General features: G+C 38.0%; 1 long non-coding RNA gene across 2 annotated transcripts; it reads left to right on the top strand.

Annotated features, from left to right (window-relative positions):
• The first annotated feature begins 1,791 nt into the window (after positions 1-1,791).
• On the top strand, positions 1,792-4,633 carry LOC144016748 (uncharacterized). 2 transcript variants are annotated; one of them, XR_013282992.1, is made up of 4 exons: positions 1,792-2,194; positions 2,273-2,356; positions 2,908-3,109; positions 4,042-4,633. It is a non-coding gene; the product is annotated as an uncharacterized LOC144016748 (long non-coding RNA). The 2 variants fall into 2 exon arrangements; XR_013282991.1 differs by having other exon boundaries at positions 1,792-2,356.
• Positions 4,634-5,610: the final 977 nt, after the last annotated feature.

Genomic DNA, 5,610 nt, shown 5'->3' with positions numbered 1-5,610 from the left:
GCCTTTCCATGAAACTTTAAAAACACAAAGCATGGCAAAAACGTTTACAATTTAGATGGTTTCCTATTTGACAGTACCCCAACATGCCAGTACCCCGACGTGCAAATACCCCAACGTGGCCCGGGTTGCGAGGGCCCTTTATAGCTGCTCGCAGCTCTAGTTATTCTTCTTCTTCTTTTTCTTTGTTATTATTCTTTTCCGCAAACAACCACATTTTTGAGGCACTAAACATGAACGAAAACTCACCAAACTTTACACGCAGATCGGGTCTGGCGAAAAATTTGATATTTTAAAGTCGCCATACATGATAACAGAAAAATGGCTCTGTAGCGCCACCTACATAGGTTTAACGGATCCCTGTCCCGCTACGATTGTCCTATGGCTACGAAAATTGTGTGGCACCTGTAGCACATCCAGATGAACAAAAACCTCTTTGATATGTGTACCCTAAAATAGACAGGAAGTGAGGTATGAGTATTTGAATGTCCAATTTTGGCCCATTTTTGCACATTTACAGGGGTCATACTTTTGCCCGCTTCTCCTACACGGTTAACCCGATTGACTTCAAACTTGGGCTGTACCATCTCAACACCTGGGACAACATCATGGTAAAAAATCTAAAGTTTTTGACATACTATATGACGGTGGCGGGGCATCAAATTTACAGTTTCAAAATTCTTACTTAACGAAGCATTGCCGGTGGTACGTTTAATCTAGAGCTACGAAAATTGGTACACATATGTAACAGACTATGATCTACAAAAAAGCCTGTTGGTGCCATATGCTAAACCTAACAGGAAGTCCGCCAGAGGCGAGGCATCAAATTTTGTGTTTCAAAATTCTAACTTAATGAAGCATTCCCGGCTGTACATTTCACCTAGAGTTACCAATATTTGAAGACATATGTAACAGCCCTCAAGGTACAAAAAACTCTTTTTGAACCATATGCTAAACCGAACAGGAAGTCCGCCATTTTGATTTACTTTGGAACGTGTTGCCATTTTTTGGGCCATTTCATAGGGGTCTTATTTTAACGAACTCCTCCTACAGAGTTTATCCGATCATCTCCAAACTTGGTGTGATTCATCTTAAGATGTTGAAGATGAAAAGTTATTGAAAGCTTTTTATTTTGTCGCACGCTGTTGCCGTGGCATGCACAGTTTGCAAAGGAAAAAATTCCTTCTTAATGAAGCATTCCCAGTTGTACGAAGCAGCTAGAGCTACGAAAATTTGGAGACAAATGTAACAGCCCACGATGTACAAAAAAGTCTCTTGGTGCCATGTGCTAAACCCAACAGGAAGTCCCGTAGGGGCCGGGCATCACATTTTGAGCTAAAAAACTCCTCTTTAACGAAGCATTCCCGGTTGTACGTTTCACCTAGCGCTATGATAATTTAGAGGCATACATAAGAGCCCACGATGTACAAAAAAGTCTCTTGGAACCATGTGCTAAACCAAACAGGAAGTCCGCCATTTTGATTTATGATGGGATTTGTAGCCTTTTTTTGGGGCCTTTTTTAGGGGTCATATTTTAACTCCTCCTACAAAATTCATCCGACCGTGTTCAAACTTGGTGTGTTTCATCTTAAGATGTTTAAGATGCAAATTTATCGAAAGTTTTTTATTTTGTCGCACGCTGCTGCTATAGCGATGCATTGGTTGCCAAGTAAAGTGCTGCTTGTTGTTTTTTTATCTATACATGTGTGAAAACTCGTGAAACTTTGCACACACATCAGACTTGTCATTAACATGAATTTTTAGAGATTTCTTGTGCAATTTGCAATAAATCGCACCCTCTATACATTTTTTATGGAGCATTTCCGATTGGATGATTCAAGCGCGAAATAACTAAAGATGACTTGACTTGACCTAGATTTGTGAAAACTCAGAGGCATACCTATTATATTATTATTATTTTTTGTACCTTACAAGATTATCTCTTGTGCCACATTAAACCCCTTTGCAGGCCTGAGCCAAACCACGGTCCATACATTTGATACCACTGCTTTATTTCAATGGTCAAGTACTTCATAACCACACCTACTTATGCTTGTCCTTGCATATATAGTAGACAACAAAGAGCTCTTTCAACAAAAGACATTTCCATCTACAAAGTCATACAAGGTAAGCACTCTATAAATTCTGCAATCACTACACTTCTATTCCTAAATTATCACTTCAAATACCAACAATGGTTAATACAGCTACAAATTTCTTGTATGTTTATGAAGTATGATACTGTATTTATTTCTACTCCTTTGCTTTTCTACAGAACATGAACAAATCACCAAGCAAATTCTCTTTTGATAAAGACCCTCTAATCATCTCCATACGCAAAGATTGCCAACTTTTTTCCGTAAGTATACAATACATAAACTAAACAGGACAACTTTCTCAATCATATACAGTATGCCATACATATATGTATTAAGTTCTCATTTATTAACAGGTTTGTTAAAGGCACCTTTAGTGTGTTTTTCTGTTTGTAATGTTTCTCCACGAGCACGTCTAGCCATTGATATCATGTAGAACACATATGCTAACCTTTTAGAGACAATTGAAGCTTACTTGCACAGTAGCCACTATCTTAACCACTTAATTCACATGTCTACTTGACAACTTATTACATGTAGTGAAATGGTACTTTGTGCGTCTTATGCTTTTTTCTGAACACTGCTTTTCAACTCTTTCCTTAAAACCAATACATGCGGTACTGTTATACTGTATAAATATATATGTCCGTGTGTATATATTTGTATATTCTTTCAAATAAACTCGTTTTGACACACACAGCCATTGAGTAACATGCAACACGACCACAACGTTTTGCACCAACACGTTACCTCTGCTATTTAGAATCATGGAATCTAACATGACTGATTTTCATTGAATTCTTTGTCATTACAGTATGCATGCATTGATCATGCTTTCAGTCGCAACGACTTATACCAGCGCAGCCTTGATCTTCATTCCCAAATGAACCAACTAGTCCATGTGACTCGAGTCAATCGAGCACTTGAAAAACAGATAGACTTCAAAACCAAGCTTGTGAAAGAACTCCAGACTGCATTGGATATAAAGGATGCATGTGATGCATTTGTCCGTGATGGTAAGCTATATGACATGGAAGACACACAAACACTAACACAGCAAGCATCCCCATCCTACACATTGTGTATAATGAATGACATGTTTGACAATGGACATTTTTACATTTTTTTGTTAATGCACGTTCCTTTTTTTCTGTTAGGAATATCTTGAAGGTAACATTGGACTGTTAACTAAAACACTGACTGATTATTGAGCCTCAATTTCTCAATGTATATAATGTGAATACATACTACACTTGATTACTTTCAAATGTGACTGATATCATGTAGCTATGCTGTGATCTTGCCCTCTTTCATCCACTGATAGACACTTCAAAGTTCTTTTTTTTCTGTATCTTCTCAAAATAACTGACATATTCATGGAAAAGATTGTATTTAAATTCTATCATTATTAATTACTATTATTATGTTTATGTCTTTGCCCCTGATTATGATGTTTCTATACCATAGATTTAAAAAAAAAATTTTTTTGGACATACTGTGACATGACCTTTACAATACTAATTTTTACTAAGAAAAAATCAATCACACACCATAATATTTTATACTTATCCTGCATGTATCTGGACACACCATGCCAAATTTTACACTTACATAACCATTTATGTACCTGTCGTATCCTTACTTTTATTCATCATTTCATCACACAATCCTAAAACATTGCTTTTTGACCCAGAGGATTCAACTATACCATTTTTGCGTGTCTTATTACTTACTAGCTATATTATTTATTAACGGGCAAAAACTATGAATATAAGATCACTGTCAAATATTACGTCTGTAATATCCATATACAGTGCATTACATAATATGCATTTGTATTAAGACACTACCATGCTAAAAATATGCACACGACTGTTCTGTAAACTACACCTAAGACAACCAAACTTCACAGATCTAACATGATTCTTCATTCTTTTTTGTTCTACAGATGTATCAAATGCTGCCACACAGACAGAAGAAGCCACTGAGGACATGCACGAAGACGATGATCACAATATAACAGGACAGGTTAACCCCCCTGAACTTTTAGCCCGCAGGTCAAAGCGTCCTAGGACTAATTCATCCATGGAGGTACATTATCCTAAGACAGACTATGTGCTAACCCAAACTCTTTGACCCCAAGGGATTCATCTGTCCCAGAAAACTTTTACACTAAAGAGTTTATCTGTCCTAGGGCGCTGTTAACCCCAGGTTAAAGTGTTATTTAATCTGTCCTGTTACAACAGCTATACATAAACAGCTGCATTCCTCTCCTGTTCCATCTCTCGCACTTCTTTCATCTCTTTTTCTCCTCTACTTATACCTATGCTTGCTCATGTGCTTTTTTCCCCTTTAGATGATGTCATTGGTTAGCCTGCTTCAAAGCTACATTTTTTCTTGAATAACTGTCACACATTTACTGTTTGCTGGACCCTACAAAACTGTCACAATACTTCACTATGTCATGAATACATATGTGTTGCACAGCGACACCACATTAAGAGTCATCAAAAAGCTTTTTATTTGATCACACACCATCTCTGTGCCATGCAATGTTTTCAAATAAACAGATGCTGGTTTTGAATATCAAACGAGCGACTTTTCATGAAACTTTGCACACACATCAGAAAGTCCACACTTTTGAATTTATTTTGGGAATTGTGCATCATTTTTGGCCTTTTACTGCACCTTTTTACACACAAGGCACGGCAAATGCATTTCTATTTTCCATGGTCCTTGTCTATTTGACAGTACCCCAACGTGCAAGTCCCCCGACTTGCATATACCCCAACGTGGCCCGGGTTGCGAGGGCCCTTTATAGCTGCTCGCAGCTCTAGTTAGGGCCCGAGCAGCGGCGGCGGCGGTGCCGCTGCGAGGCCCTATTGTTTTTGTAGGAATTCTTCTTATTATTATTATTCTTATTATTATTCTTCTCCGCAAACAATCGCATTTTTGAGACACTAAACGTGACCGAAAACTCACCAAACTTTACACGCACATCAGGCCTGGCGAAAAATTTGATATTTTAAAGTCGCCATACATGATAACAGAAAAATGGCTCCTTAGCGCCCCCTACATAGGTTAAACGGATCCCTGTCCCGCTACGATTGTCCGACGGCTATGAAAATTGTGTGGCACCTGTAGCACATCCCAATGAACAAAAACCTCTTTGAAGTGTGTACCCTAAAATAGACAGAAAGTGAGGTATGAGTATTTAAATGTACAATTTTTGCCAATTTTTGCACATTTACAGGGGTCATACTTTTGCCCGCTTCTCCTACACGGTTAACCCGATTGACTTCAAACTTGGGATGTACCATCTCAACACCTGGGACAACATCATTGTGAAAAATGAAAAGTTTTTGATATGCTATATGACGGCGGTGGCGCATCAAATTTAGAGTTTAAAAATTCTTACTTCACGAAGCATTGCCGGTTGTACGTTTAATCTAGAGCTACGAAAATTGGTACACATATGTAACAGGCTATGACCTACAAAAAACTCTTTTTGAACCAT

The sequence above is a fragment of the Festucalex cinctus genome, chromosome 3 (assembly GCF_051991245.1).
Source record: "Festucalex cinctus isolate MCC-2025b chromosome 3, RoL_Fcin_1.0, whole genome shotgun sequence".
Lineage (NCBI taxonomy): Eukaryota > Metazoa > Chordata > Actinopteri > Syngnathiformes > Syngnathidae > Festucalex > Festucalex cinctus.
Note: the sequence above shows the minus strand (reverse complement) of the source record. Positions and strands in the feature narration are given on the sequence as shown.